At 53.3% G+C, this 14,410-nt stretch overlaps 1 long non-coding RNA gene across 1 annotated transcript; it reads right to left on the reverse strand.

Moving 5' to 3' along the window:
- Positions 1-4,671: 4,671 nt before the first annotated feature.
- Positions 4,672-10,628, reverse strand: LOC123814657. The gene is made up of 3 exons (XR_006784976.1): positions 10,515-10,628; positions 6,888-7,008; positions 4,672-5,025 (listed from the first exon to the last, which is right to left on the reverse strand). It is a non-coding gene; the product is annotated as an uncharacterized LOC123814657 (long non-coding RNA).
- Between the last annotated feature and the right edge of the window lie 3,782 nt (positions 10,629-14,410).

Genomic DNA, 14,410 nt, shown 5'->3' on the forward strand with positions numbered 1-14,410 from the left:
TGATGGAGAGGTGGTGAGGGGAAAGGACACCAGGAGCGTTTGGGGGTGACAGAAACGTCCCTCATCTTGACTGTGGTGACGGGCTCCTGGGTATGTACACATGTCGAAACTCATCCAATTACGCGGTTTAAGTAGTAGTTCATTGTACATCGATTATACCTCAGTAATGCTGTTTTTAAAACACTCTAGAGTGGCAGTTAGGATCTGAACCCATGTATGCATCTGAGGTCAAACCACTCGGCAGCTGGCAAGTTATTAAAAGGCCTCCTTTCTTGGCTGGGGATAGAAAGTCAGTCTACACGGCACCACCTCCAGGAAGCTTTCCTGTCCTCCTCCCATGTGGAACTGCCACCCCTCGGCCACCCCCACACCCCCCTCTTGCCTACTTCCAGGACTTGTCAGTGGCTGCTTTCTCTACTTGGGGACCTTTCCCCTGTGCCCTCCTCCACACAGTCCTTCGAATCTGCTGCCTGAGTGAGGAATCCAATCTGCTGCCTGAGTGCAAAAATCCTCCCACGCACCAGCTCTCTGACCTCGGATGGTCCCGCTGCCTCTTTGAGCTTCAGATTCCTCATCTGAATAATACTAGCAGCTACCTCGGATTGCCTTAAGGATCAAATAAGAGACAGTGCACGTTAAACAATTAGCACAGGGCCGGGTATGTGATAAAGCACTCAATAAATGTTAACTATTATTGATCTTCACCTGGGCAGTGGCCGCTGACTGTTTAAGTTTCTCAGCCTTTGAATCAAGTACTCACCGCCTCAGCCGTATTTATTGACATGGAAAGATGCCCACTGTTGGGGGTGCGGGGAGTGGGGGGTGGGAAGCAGGCTACAAAACAGTATATGCCTCACAAGTCATTTGAAAGATTCAAGGAGAAAAGTGGACATGCATGTCTGAGCATGGTGCCTGCACACAGGAAGCGCTCAGAGAAAGCCAGTTGTGATTATTATTAATTTGAAGGCATTCTGTAGCCCTCCCAGTGCAACTTTCAAATATTATCACGTCAGTTCTCGGGAAATGGGGGAATGTTCGCAATTGTGCTTCCACAGTGAGTCAGAGAGATAAACCTGTGTGGTCTCTTCTGACACACTGCAGGGGCTATCGTGGGCAGGGCTGGACTTGGACTTCGGACACCTTGGTGTCATGTGAATCTTGGTACTTTATTTTGTGGTCCTGGAGCAAAAAGAAACGCAAAGCCTTGCCCTTTGGGATGGAGACTCCACGCTTGGATAGAGTAGGTATTCTTTGCAGTAACTGAGGTGCCATGACAAAATATAGACACATGAGGGCGCTCCAATCCACCGACAATAGAGAAAATCCCAGGAGGGTGGTAATAATAATAGGAATGTTACTGTTCATTTAACAATGGCTTCCATTGATAGTTTTTTACTGAGCTCCTAAAATGTGCTGAGAGACGCACAACCTTTATTTCCTTTTATCCTTTATGCCCTATCAGTGAAGTGCTATTATAAAGACTTGAATCGAGAGGTGTATCGCTCTTTAGAATTTTCAAAATATAATTTGTAAGGAGCCACGATTCACAAATCTTATAAAATGCAAAACTATTAAGTGTACAGCTCGGTGAAGTGTTACAAGTGTATACACACAGGTAACCCCACCCGGATCAAGATACCTTTTTAATTTTTTATATTCAATTTATTGGGGTAGCATTGGTTAATAACATGATATAAATTTCAGGTGTGCAGCTTTATAATACAATGTCACATTCTCACCACCTGCAGCCTAGTTGCCCTGTGTCACCTTGCACTTGACCCCTTTACCGTCTTCGTCCTCCCCTGCCTGCGCACCCCTCTGGCGGTCGCCGTTCTGTGGTCTGTAGCCATGAACTTGTGGTTTTGAACATGTACAACTTTGTTAACACCCTTCCCACTCCCCCGACCCCCACCCCAGGCGACCATTATCCCGACTTCTATCACCATGTATTCATTGCACTTGTTTTTGAACTTCATGCAAATGTAATTATACACATATACTATTTAGGGTTGCCGGGTTTAGCACATAAAAATCCAGGATGTCAGTTAAATTTAAATGTCCTATGGAACGTGCTTATACTTTAAAAAAAAATCATTGTTTATTTGAAATGCATTATTTTTTGCTATATTTATTAAATACAGAAATTCATTCTATATTTTTATCTGGCTACTCCAGCAGTCTCGGGTGCCTGGCTCCCTCCGATATAATTCTGAGGTTCACCCCCGTTGTTGCTGTTGGTAACGTGCTCTTTTTCGTTGCTGCGTCGTATTCCATTCCGTGAGTGCACCTCAATATACTTACTTCTTTTACTGTTGGTGGGGGTGGGCAGCCCCGTTTTGCAGAGGAGAAAACTAATCCCTGGGGAGGTGAAGAGACCGGCCCAAGGGAACGCCACCGGTACTGGCAGAACAGCCATTCAAGTCCACGACCGCCTGGCTCCAAACCTCCCCCACCCCCTCACCCCCCCGGATTTCTTGGTGCCTGTGTTTCAGCCTTGAGCTCTGCCGGTGGAGTCCAGATGTCAGAGGTTCAGGTCGAAGCTCTGTGGCCCCGAGCAAGTTATCCGCTGTCTGTGGATCCTCGCTTCCACACCGCCACACAGGTTTGCCGGAGCGAATCTGCCCAGAACGGGTGGGGCAGAAAGCCGGCTGCCTCCCCAGGGGCGCTAGCGCCGATCTAAAGCAAGGCGGGGGCTCCCGAAGGAGTCAGGTGTTCAGCCTCTACGTCGTCGCTTAGAGACACGGAAAGAGGCCTAGAATGTCCTGTCGAGTGTATCTGTCAGGTTCTGAAACCGCGAGCAGGTGGAGCGCGCACGGACGGGGCGTGTCGGAGAGACGCCGCCGCGAGAGCCCTGGTTCTGGGCCCGGGCGTGCCGAGCGCTCTGTAGGTCATCACCGGCTCTGTGCTCCTCGCGGGCCGTGTGGCCGGGGCTTCCGCTGGAAGATTTTGCAGGTTGGAGATACTGAGGCAGAGGAGAGTGATGCTCTCAATGTCACAAGTTGGCACGGGGACCTGGGACGCTGTGCTCTTGACTAACGTAGCTCCGCTGCCATTGCTCAGGGTGGTAAAATTTCAGTGGTTGGAACATTTTTTTGTACTTCTCTGTATTATATGAGCATTAGTGATACGTAGGTTCTTCTTCTTTTTAACCAGGAAATAGAACTCCATGTTCTAAGGTGGGTTTCTGATATTTTTAAAGACTGAACTCTTGTAGGGACAAACCACTCCCAGTCTTCCTTGTAGTGGTGAGGTCACGGTCCCGGGAGGTGGGGACCCAGGTCCAGCTGTGCCGTCCCACAGTCCCAGGGCACGTGTGATTCCGGGCCAGGGTCCAATCACCACCTTCCTCCCTGCAGGGCCCCCGGCACAGAGCAGTGCCCCAGTGAATGTCCCCTGGCCACAGGAGGCGTGAATCACAGAGCCCTCTGCCCCCTGCCCTCCCCTGGCGCCCTGAGGATTAATGAATGAACCAAGTCACTATAAAGTGCTAATGGCTTACAGGTTTAGCAGCTATAGACAAGACCAAGGCGACCAGATGGATGGCTAATGGTGGCCCCTCAGCCTGGCGTTGGGGACGGGGCAGACCCCAGAAATCAAGGCCCAGGCCGGTAGGAAGGGCCTTCGGCCTCCCTTCAGGAAGGGGCTGCTGGGAGTTTTCTGCCTGTGACCCCACTTGTGACCCCAGCTCCTATCAACCTGGCCTCAGAAAGGCTGGGCCCACGGGGCCATAAACCCCGCTATCACTTGTCCCTATCGCTGCTGCGGCTGCGGCCCGGGCTGATTGCGGGGGCTCTACAGTTACTGTTATCGCTTACCAGTTCCACGAGCCTTTTTATCACCTTTTTCTCACAGCAGCCTTGCAAACGGGGCTGGCTTTGCTCTCTTTTGATTTGGAGTTGGGGGAATCCAGGCCCCAGAGGGTTTCAGGGAATTATTTTTTTTTTTACTTTTCCCAAAGCTCCAGAGAGGGTCAGGGTTTGACTTACAGCCTCTTTGGGGTCCAGACTGGGGCCTTGTGTGACCCCAGAGGCTGTGGGAGAATTAGGAGGTAGAAACTGGGAACCGCTCAGCTACTTCTAAGCTGTGTGACCTAGGGCAAGTCTCTCAACCTCTCTGTGCCTCAGTTTCTTCATCAGTCAAATGAGGAAGTGACAATAGTGCCCACCACATAAGTTAGTACATATAGGTGCTCACTACCTGCAAGGTTCTGTATAATCTTGAATCAGGGCCTGGGTTCTAAACTCAGACCCTGGAATGCTGGATGACTTGGGGGAGTCTCTCGCCCTCTCTGAACCTCAGAGTTCTCATCTGTACAATGGGCATAATCGTGTCTGCTTCATACCCGACTCCCTTACGTCCAGTCCCATCAGCCCGGCCTTCTTCAGGTGCTATACCTCCAGCTCTGCTTGGTGCTTAGCCCGACTGTCCCAACCCCAGCTTTGCCTGGCCAACGCTCCATTATTGTTTCAGACGTCCTTCCCTCCCTCCCTCCCTCCCTCTCTCCCTCCCTCCCTCCCTTCTTTTCGTCACTTATTCAATAAATATTTATTGAGCACCTACTATGTGCAAGGACTGGGCTAGCTGGTAGATAAGACAGGCAAAGTCCCGATCCTCATGAAGGGGAAGGAGGTAGACCATAAACTAAAACGAGAAGAAAAACAAAACAAAAAAAACAAGGCAATTACAAACTGTATTAAGTACTTCATAAGGGAAAACAAAAGCACCATAAGAAGAAACAAATGAGGAAGGCTGCTCCCGAGAAAGTCCCCTCCAAGGGGACGCTTCCATTTAAATCCAAAGCTTATCTGGGTGTGCACTGGTACGAAATGCAGGCGTTGCACGATGTCACATGGTCAGAAGTGCTCCTCCCTGCCGGCTCCCACCCCTCTTCCAGTTTCCTGAGAGTAGGTGACATGCGTGGTGGCGTCTGAACCACAGGAAGCAGCAACCATCTGCAGATGTGGGAGGAGAGGCATCTGGGTGGAGGCATGGCAAGTGCGAAGGCCCCGAGGCTGGACCAGCTTCCTGGGCGGAGAGAGGGGATGCGGAGGCAGTTGGGGCAGATGACATGGGGCTAGGAAGCCAAAGGGAGGAGTTTGGATGTGTCTCCATGTGGCCTGGGTATAGCTCTCAGGTTGGGGGCGGGGGCAGGGGCAGGGGCAAGGCCAGGGTGGGCGTCTTTGGTTTGTGCCTTACAGAAACACTGTAGCGAATGGAGTTAGGGGTCCGAGTGGGGCAGAGAGACCGCTGAGGTGGCAGCTGTGCAGCTGGCAGCGGGGAAGGTGGGGCGGGGGTGGAAAGTGGGGGTGCTGAGAAGGGGTCAACCTGAGTGGTTTGGGAGGTTGGGGGAGACCAGCGAGGGTCCCCTGGCCATGTGCTCACACGACACCTGGCCGCCGTTAGTAGCCTGTCTCTGTGGGTATTGGACTAACGCTGCGCCCTGTAACCTGGCACAGAGTGGGCGTTTGGGACGTGTTTACTGGAGAGATGACTAAAGGATGAAAAGTCCCTTTGTAAGTGAGACACGCCCCGCGAGAGAAGGCTGCAGCAGCTCCCCTCCCACCCGGCCTTGCCAGGTGAATCACCCCCAAATGCACCCCGCCGTTCGCAGCCTGCTTTGCGTACGAGGACTTTCTGAACCTCAATCTTCAGACTCCGATTTCCTTAGCTGTGCACCCCTTTCCCCATGAAAGTCAGATACAGAAAGTGCATAGAAAGTTATTTTATAGCTTCAAATCCCTAACTTGGGTGAATGTGGGGAGCAAAACAGACCCGTCTTTCAACACGAATATGATCGAGGCCATCATCAAGAAGCACGAGGCTGTTTTATTAGAAACCACAGCTTCAAATCGGGGTATAACCTGGCAATTCAAATATCAAAAATACACATGGCATCATTTCATTTATCCCACAGAGGGCGGTCAGACACTTCCCGGGCGGAAGCCAGCCTCTCAGTCCAATTATCTCAGCGTTTAGTTTAGTTTAGTTTAGTTTTTTTAGCCACACAAAATGCTGCTTCACCCAGAGAAATATTTCTTTTTTCTTTTTTTTAATTTTTAAAAGATTTTATTTATTTATTTTTAGAGAGGGAAGGGAGAGAGAAAGAGAGAGAGAGAGAGAAACATCAATGTGTGGTTGCTGGGGGCCGTGGCCTGCAACCCAGGCATGTGCCCTGACTGGGAATCGAACCTGCGATGCTTTGGTTCGCAGCCCGCGCTCAATCCACCAGAGAAATATTTCTAGTGGTAACAGTCTGTGTGTACCTGTACCTGTGTTGCGATGTTTTCATGTAAGTTAAAATATACAACACACATTTAAAAAATGCACAGACCTAAGTTGACAGCTCAGCACTCATCACAAAGAGAACGCCACCATGGCGCTGGCCCCCAGGGGAAGCCACGGGGCCCAGCCAGCCCCCCAGAAGCCTCCCTGGGGCCCTCTTCCAGTCCCCCACGGCCCACCCCTCTCCAGGGCGGCCACCGTCCTGACTCCCAACACCCTGGATTAATTTGGCCTGTTGTTGAACTTCCCAGAAACGGGCAACACAGGGCGTGTTCATTGGTGACTGACGTATAAACAGGTGTCCCTGTGCTTTATGGCCAGAGCGCATCCATTCCCATGGCTGCACAGTCTTCCGTTGTGTGAATACACCGCAACTTCTAAGTGTCTTTTTTTTTTTTCACACACCTCATGCTTTTGTTTTGTTTTCACTGAGTTAGTTGCTGTGAAAGACGGATGTCTGGCTTCTCTGGGAAGGTCTGCCATCCCTGGGTCCCCAGACCCAGGAGCCTGGACTGAGCTCCTGGCTGCTGCTTCTCAGCACATGCGTGCCACCCCAATTTTGCCGCAGTCCCCACCACTCCCTCTTACATTACAGCCAGGCTCACCTCACTCGCCAACATTGCCCACCTGGCCCTGTAACCGGTTACGTCTTCGACTCCAGCTTTAAGTCAGCAGAGGCGGCGGCCTGAATGCTGTATTCCGAGGTCCACACAGCAGCAGGTGGATCTGGTGGCCCGAGGCAGAGCGTCAGTTGTTGCCACCGGGTTAAACTTTGGAAGGCGTAGTTGAGTGCTCAGAAGTGTTATGATCATTGTTACTATTTCAAAAGCTGTTTTAAACTACATTCAAAGGCATAGTAGAGGTCCTGGTTAAATACGGGCACTCTGGACCCAGACACCCTGAAATCAGGTCCTGGCTCTGTGACTCAGGACCCTCACCGGGTTCTTATGAAGAGTAAATGAGCGAATACTTATCAAGCCATTGGAAAAGCACCTGGCACACAATATGCATTCAACATATGTTAGTTAATTATTATTTCTAAAAATTACGTGGCCAGGCGGATCCTCTGGCCTGCCAGGGAGACCAGCCATCTCTGTCTGCCCAAGACTGGGGACGTTCAGGAATTTCCCGGCCAACACTGGAGAAGTCCTGGGCGGAACAGGATGCGGTGGTCCCCCTGCCTGTTCTGCCCCATTGCAACTTAACAAACGGGCCTCTTGCTTTAGTTAAATTATCAATTTGAGTTTGAAGGTGATGTTTGAGACACATGGGGAACCCCAAAGGCATCCCTTATGCTATGATTTCCGCAAAGCGGCGAGCTTGCCTACCTAACGCCCATTTCATAGTTTGGGAAGCTGAGGCCCAGGGGTGCAAAGCAGCCCCCGTGTGCGGGGCAGAGCTGTTCCCCAGCCCCCACCTTGATGCCTCTGCTCTATCACTTCCTCCCGAGAGCTGATGGGTGCTGCTTATTTGGCGCCAGCCAGGTCCAAGGTCACACACAAAATGCTTCCCATTAATGATATTCTCATAATAGTCTGAGCAGGTGGGCTCTACTCTGATACCCACCTGAGAGGTGAGACGCCTTGGGTCCTGCCCCCCCGCCCACATCCCTGGGGACGACCATTCATTCATTCCGTGTGTATCCGCCTGCCCATGGTCTCTGAGTTCCGTTTAGCCCCTTGTCTTCTGCAGCCCGTTTTGAGACATTGTTGAGAGAATTTTTGTTTGTTTAGCTCAATCAGCAAACATCTGTCGACCTCCTACTCCTGGGACTATGTGGTGAATGACACAGGACCCCAGTGAGCTGGGGGGCCCAGTTCACCAGGGTCTCCCCCCAGCACAGTGGCTGGCTGACGGCAAAGATCGGGTCTTTCCACCGTCGTGCCCTTGGGAGGAGGCCACCAGTGGGCGTGGAAATGAGTGGATCCCGCCACAGCACTGAGTGGGCAGCGGGCACCCAGACCCCCTCACTGTGAATGGTCAGGGTCCAGCCAGAGAGCAGCTGGCACCCCAAGGTCTAAGCCAGGGTAGCTTGTCCTCAGCACCAGGGACACTTGGGGCCCAGTGACCCTCTAACACCAGGGCTGTCCTGCGCACTGTGGGATGTTTAGCAGCACCCCTGGCCCCTCCCACTAAACGCCCGCGGCTCCCCTGCACCAGTCCTGACAACTAAAGATGCGCCCAGACTTGGTCCAATGTCCCCTGAGGGGCAGAATCACCCCAGCTTGACCACCAGGGGCTTAACGGAAGCGAACTTAATGAAGGGGGTCTCTGCAGAGGCGAGGGCTGGCGGAGGGACCCTTCAAGGAGTGGAGAGGCACCAGGGACTAGAGACAGAGGGGGGCCGTCATCACCTCAAGTCCCAAAGAGGCGAGAGGGGGAACAGTGTAACTGCTGCCGGACATGGCTGGTTCTGCGGAAGCGAGGCCGACCGGCCTCGAGGCCATGGGGAAACGCAGCCCCCGCCAAGATCAAGGAGAAATGGGGGGGAGGGGGCGTGGAGGTGTGGGCAGCACGAGTGCCCCCGCTCCTCTCTCATCCGGTCCTTCGGTCTCCCCGCGGCTCCTCCTTTGATGAGATCCAGCCGAAGTCAGAAGGAGGCGTGTGCATCTCCTGGAGCGCAGAGCGGGGCACCCACGGCAACGCGAGGTGCCGGGTGGACGGAGAGTCGCTGCCGCGGGGAAGCGGCCCCCGACTCCGGGCATTTGAGTTCAGTGTTGGAACTTGCGTAGGAGTTTTCGGGATGGAGAAAGCCGGGAAAGGGTGTCTCCACCCAAGGGAACAGCAGGTACAGAAGGAGTTACAAAACGCCTGGCTCGCGTAATTGTTTATTTAATTGCGATTGTTTGATTGATTGATTGGCTCTGTTCTGCGTGTACTTGGGGAAAATAAAACATTCAAACGGTACAAAAGGGCACAAAATGAAAAGCAGGTCTTCCTCCCACCCTTGACCCCAGCCGCCCAGCTCACCTCCCCAGAAACTACCTCCAGTCTCTTACCACCTTCTAGAAATAATCCCTGCGAAGGTAGTAAATGTTATAGTCACATTTGTGACCGGGGCCACCCCTCACCTAACTGAATGTGCGTGATGTTTGTGCAGCGCATGATGCTGTGTGCAAAGAAACGGGCTGAGAACCCCGGGGGTGGACTCCGAGCCTGCCCCTTCACCGAACACTGTAGTTCTACACACAGGGCACTTGGCTTCTCGTTTCCTCATCCCATCAAGGAGCACACGGCCGGGGGTGCCCCCAGCTGTGCTGCTCCATTGACGTTTTGTGGATTAAACTGAATGAAAGCTGAACCACCGGCAAGAAACACATTTTGTGACAGGTGCACCCGTAAGCCTTGGGTGTGGTTCTGGAAACTGCAGGTGGTTGTTCTGGAGGGTCAGTGAGGTTTCTGTCCCCGAAGACCTGCTTGACCCTCAGTCATAGGAACAAGTATCTATGGCTTGGCCTCGAGGGGGCTGGGCTGGGAGCAATTGGGTCCCACCAACTGGGTGGCACGTGGCCTGGCCCAGACCTGCCTGGGGAAGGCCAGATCTTCCCCGACTGTCCCCAGCTGGCGTCTGCAGCCCTCGGGGAGTTGAAGACCAGAAGGGAGAGCTGGGAGGGCCAGAGGGCTACAGGCATGGGGGTCCCCACAGTCGACTCGTAGATTTATTTCCCAGTGACTGAAAGCCAACCACCAAATCTGGGCCCCTAGGTTACTTAATGATGTCATGCAGCCCAGATGCCCAGCCAGAAGGCCAGAGGCCAGAGCAGACGGGGACAGGGCTCGTTCATTCTGCTCTCTCCCCTCCTCTGGACACCGGCTCCTTCCTGACCACGTCTGCGTGCCCAGCTCTTGGGGCAAATGTGCCCACCACGGTGGGACCGCCTGCTCTGTGCGGGCGCTGCCCTCGCACCAGCCCTCAGCCCCCAGGTGCTCTGCAAGGACGGTGATGATGCCCATTCTGTGCACAAGGACTCCCAAGACTCAGGAAGGAGAGACGCAGGGGAGGGTGAGGTCAGAGACCATCAGGTAGAGTCACATCGATGGGCATTTTGTATGAAAAAGTGTGGAGTGCTGAACACAGAATCAGAGAATCTTAGAATCATCAAGCCCAGGAGCCCAGGACGCACGGACCTGTGTATTGGCCGTATAACCCACCCCCCACCTGTTCACCACGCCACGGACGAAGCGTCTCTCTCGGGCCCGTCTCCCTCCATTCAGGCCTCTTCTGCTCTCACCTGGGGTCTTGTTCCAGCCTCCTCCTTGGTCTCTCCTCCTTCCAAACCTGCACGCAGCAGCCAGAGGCATCTTTTTAAACTTTAAGCGCAGCGTGCCACTCTTCCCCTTAAAACCCTTCACTGGCTCCCCTTTGCCCTCAGGATAAAGTTCAAACCCCTTGACCTGGTTTATGAGGTCTGCTGTCATCTGGCCACAGTCTCCTGCCACTCTGCCTTTCTCTGGCACCCCCACCCCTCAACTTTACAACAACTCACACCGACCTTGTTTTAGTTCACCAGGTATGTATGCCATGCACGCTCTCCCCCTCCCTGACCCCCGGACCTTTGCACTTGCTGTTCCTGCCACTTGGAACACAGTGTACAGCAGTGCCTCCTTCTCTGGTTGGAATACTCTCTCTTCCTCTCTCGGCTAGGAAGCCGCTTCTGCTCACTGCCCTCCCACTCCCTCTGCTCGCGCTCCCGGATCCTGGGTCCACAAGAATGACAGAGCTCCCTGCGGGTCCCACATGCCCCGGTGCTGGCCTGTGTCCCCAGCAGCCACAGGAGAGCGGAAACCTGGGCTGTCTTTTCTCTGCTGAATGCCTCGCACCTGATTGTGCCGGGCAGAGAGGTGCTGCTGAGCCAACATGTGTGATTGGTGAACCGTAGGACACTAGAATCACAGAACCACAACATTTTAGAATCGTGGACTTGGTGACACAGAAACCTCAAATCTCGGGGTCACATAATTACAAACTTCGAAAGTACTAGAAATGCAGACACAGAGCATCCCAGAAGCTTAGGATTTCAATGTTGGAAGAATTTGTGTACAGGCATCTTGTCCTGTTGGTGAATTAGGTGAGACTCCACCATGCCTTTCTATGTTCTTTAGCTTCCATTTCCACAAATATTTATACAATGTTACATTGCCTTTCAAATATAATGTGTCCTTCTATAATGTGCATCGAGCACCTTAGTGTTAATCATTATCTCCTATGTACTAGACACTATTCTGGCCGACTGTATTTTATCTATGGCGGCCTAACGAATTATCCCGATTTAAACCAACAAACGTTTATTATCCCACAGTTTCTGTGTGGGAGGATTTCAGGAGTGGTTTAGTTAGGTGGACCTCTCACAAAGTCACAGTTGGCCAGGGCCGCGGTCCCCTGGAGGCGTGGCAGGACCCACTTCCAAGACGGCTCCTTCCCGCAGCGGGCGGCGGGCGGGAGGCCCCGGCCGCTCCCCTGTGGCCCTAACCACAAGGCCGCGGGCTTCCTCCAAGCAAGTGACGCAAGATGGCAAGGCGGAACCCACAGTGCTTTTTGTAACCTAGCCTGGACAGTCACACCCCTCCATTTCCACGGCAGCCAGGTGCTTACACAGGGCAGCCCTGCGCCGTTCGGGAGAAAGCCATATGCTAGTGTCAGTACCGGGAAGCTGGTCACTGCCACAATGTTGGGCAAGACTGGCAACGTCCCCGCTCTTAGAGGTGACGGTCTTGGGGTGGGGGTGGGGCCGCAGAGGAAAACAATGCACTGATGTACAGACACTTGGATAGTTTCAGAGAGCCGTAAACAGAGGGAAGAAAATCAAACAAGACGAATCCCGGGAGCCGGGGTCAGCAAACTGCAGTCGTTGGCCAAGCCCGACCTGTTGTGCCTGCTTTTGTAAATAAAGTTTTATTGGAACTCAGCCACGCCCACTCATTACATGTTGTGTGTGGCTGCTTTCACGCTAAAACGGCAGACTTCGGTAGCCACAACAAAGATCATACAGCCGTACAAAGCCTCGTATACTTAGCTCAGTTGGTCAGGGGAGGGCCCTCCAAGAGGCAATCTTTGAGCCGAGATCTGAATGGTTAGAAGGAAGTGGCCATGAGAAACACTAGGGAAAGAATGTTCCAGAAGAAGGGAAATCAGGGTAAAGGCTGTGAAATAAGAATAGCTTTGGCACTGAGGAACAGGGAGGGGGCCCAGGGAGCCGGAATGCAGTGGCCCGGAGGCGGAGTGGAGGCCATGACCCCCGAGGAGGGGTCAGGAGGCACCTTCTGTGGAGCTGGGGGTGGGGCCCTGGTGAGACGCGTGAAGTTAGCGCTGGGAGTGCCGGGAAGCTGTGGGAGGGTTTTTAGAGAATGGAGAGGATGGCTGGTGGTGTTTGGCTCCACCCTCTGGGCAGGACCGTACCTCTGCCGCCCTCCAAGCACTGCCATCCCAGAACTTGCTGGTCTCGTGACACCCAGGTAGAGACCTTGGCATTATCACGTGACTCTGTGTTCGGGACCGGCAGTCCCTCTTGCCAGAATGTCCTGTCTCTCGACCCACTTTGGGTCGCTGGCTCCCCCTCCCCAGCTTGCTGCTTCCAGATGCAGGAGATCTGTGAGGTTGGGAGGAACATTGGATTTGAGCCCCGGATCCCAGACTCCTCCCAAACACTGACTCACCCGTGACCTTGAGAGAGTCAGGCCACCTCTCTAGGCCCCAGTCCCTCCTCTGTAAAACGAGGTGAGAATCCAGTCTGCTGGTCCAGGACCAGGTGATCAGAGGTGGGGTCGCACTGGACACAGACACCAGAGTTCCAGCGACAGCACGAAGGACACGCGGCAGCTGGAGTTGGGGTGGGCTTGGCCAGGCTGGGGTGGCCGACCTGGGTGATGGCAAGGATGGACGGCTGGGCAGGAGGCAGCTTGCAAACCCCCTTCAGGGCAGCCTGCTGCCTCCCAAGGAGTTGTGTGGCCAAGACCTTTGAGGGAGGTGACAGGGTGTGTGGCCACATCCAAGTCAGCCTTGGGGGTCAGAAAGAACACAGGATCTGTTGTCAGAGAGCACCACTTAGCTGCCCCGCACCCTCTGCGTCCCCAGGTTTCCCATCTATGAAATGGGTAGAATCTCACTAAGTGCTCCCTTGTAACAGGCACTAGCATTTTGTTTTGCTTTTTGTTTTTTAAAGATTGGATTTATTTATTTTTAGAGAGAGGGAAAGGGAGGAGAAAGAGAGGTAGAGAAACTTCAATGTGTGTTTGCCTCTCTCACACTCCCCATTGGGAACCTGGCCTACAACCCAGGCATGTGCCTTGACTGGGAATTGAACCAGTGACCCTTTGGTTCGCAGTCTGTGCTCAATCCACTGAGCTACACCAGCCAGGGCGAGGCACTAGCATTTTGTGTCCCACTTAGGAAGAAAAGACACTGACAATTTAATTATGATGTAATTGCTTTCTTAGCACTTAGAATTTTTATTTTGTATTTATTAAAGAGCCCTGAGATGTTGTTTTTAAAATCCCACATCACCCTTGCACCTAAATACAAAGGTGAAACAAATTAGTTCGGGAACTGCTGGAAGTCCCTCGGGGCAGCGTTGTGCTGATCTGGACCACTTTTTCCACCCGGAGTCTTCCTGGTCCCGTCGGTTTTGCCCAGTACCGTCCTCCACGCCGTGAAAAGCTTTGCTCCGCTGAGGCCTCCGAGATTCTCTCCCGCCTGCCCTGCAGGCTTGACCCTGGCGCTTGCTTCCTCTCTTCGGAAGGTGTCAGCGGAAGGTTTTCAGGAAGACCCCAGTGCTCCCGTCCCTTCCTCCAATGACCCTTAAGTCCTCGGTGATGAAATACACAGAGGACGCAGTTGTCCAGCGAGGCCACCGGAAATAATGACCAGAACCAACCGGGTCGTGACCGCCACCCATTCTAACCAACAGCGACGATGGCATGTCATTGACTCAACTTCAGCGATATCTTATCGTGAAAAAGAGTGCGCCGTAGGATTTCAGAATATCGCGATCATTGCTGCCTCCGGGGATTCGTGCGAGGACGAGATAAACCTGTGCCAGGCCCTGACCGCGGGCCCCAGCGCGCCTGGCTCCGCAGTGGCGGCCCCTTGGCATTGCTCAACCGCCCCCGCTCTGGCGGCCCCGGGCAGCGC

The sequence above is a fragment of the Phyllostomus hastatus genome, unplaced genomic scaffold, assembly GCF_019186645.2.
Source record: "Phyllostomus hastatus isolate PE091 unplaced genomic scaffold, TTU_PhHast_1.1 phas_contig_17, whole genome shotgun sequence".
Classification (NCBI taxonomy): Eukaryota; Metazoa; Chordata; class Mammalia; order Chiroptera; family Phyllostomidae; genus Phyllostomus; species Phyllostomus hastatus.